The sequence below is a fragment of the Malurus melanocephalus genome, unplaced genomic scaffold (genome assembly GCF_030028575.1).
Source record: "Malurus melanocephalus ecotype Western Australia unplaced genomic scaffold, MMel_1.1 scaffold_496, whole genome shotgun sequence".
Taxonomy (NCBI): Eukaryota; Metazoa; Chordata; class Aves; order Passeriformes; family Maluridae; genus Malurus; species Malurus melanocephalus.
This window is the reverse complement of record NW_026623728.1, coordinates 502,525-503,160: the sequence shown is the minus strand read 5'-3', so window position 1 is coordinate 503,160 and position 636 is coordinate 502,525.

Here is a 636-nt window from a genome sequence, read left to right as displayed (position 1 = left end):
TTTTTGGTTCTTTTCCCTCTTCCCTTTTTTTGTGGCGCCCGAACAGGGGCAGGAACGGCGGAAAATCTCCAACACGGTTGATATTTTGGCGATTTTGGCGATTTTGGTGATTTTGGCGATTTTGGAGCTTTTTAGAGATGGTTTTTCCCATTTTCCTCATGGAAATTGGTGTGAACATCCCACTCAAACCCTTCTTTTTCCATCCCCAGCGGCGTCCACACCGTTGGCCGGCGATGAAATTCCGGAATCGCGCCCACCACGCTTCCTACGCCGAGGTGGAGGCGGCCAGCCAGGAAAAGGAAGGATTCGTGGAAGCGGAGCAGTGCTGAGCGCTTCTCCCAGAAAAATCCTGAATTTCCGCGTCCCAAACCGCCGGGATCTTCCGTCCACTCTCTCGGAAAAAAAAAGGAATGGCGAGGAGAGAGGGGGAATCCCAAAAAGGAGAATTTTTKGGGGGGAAGGAATTAGGGAGGCTGGATGTTCCTGGATCCTCGTGGGGTCTGCTCCAGCCTGGACGTGGTGGGAGGAAAATTGTGGTAAATTTTTTTAGTTTGGAGATTTCTGGATTTTTTGGTTTATTTTCCCTTTGCAGAAGCCCAAAGGGGCACAGAAATGGTGGGAAAATCCCCAATTCAG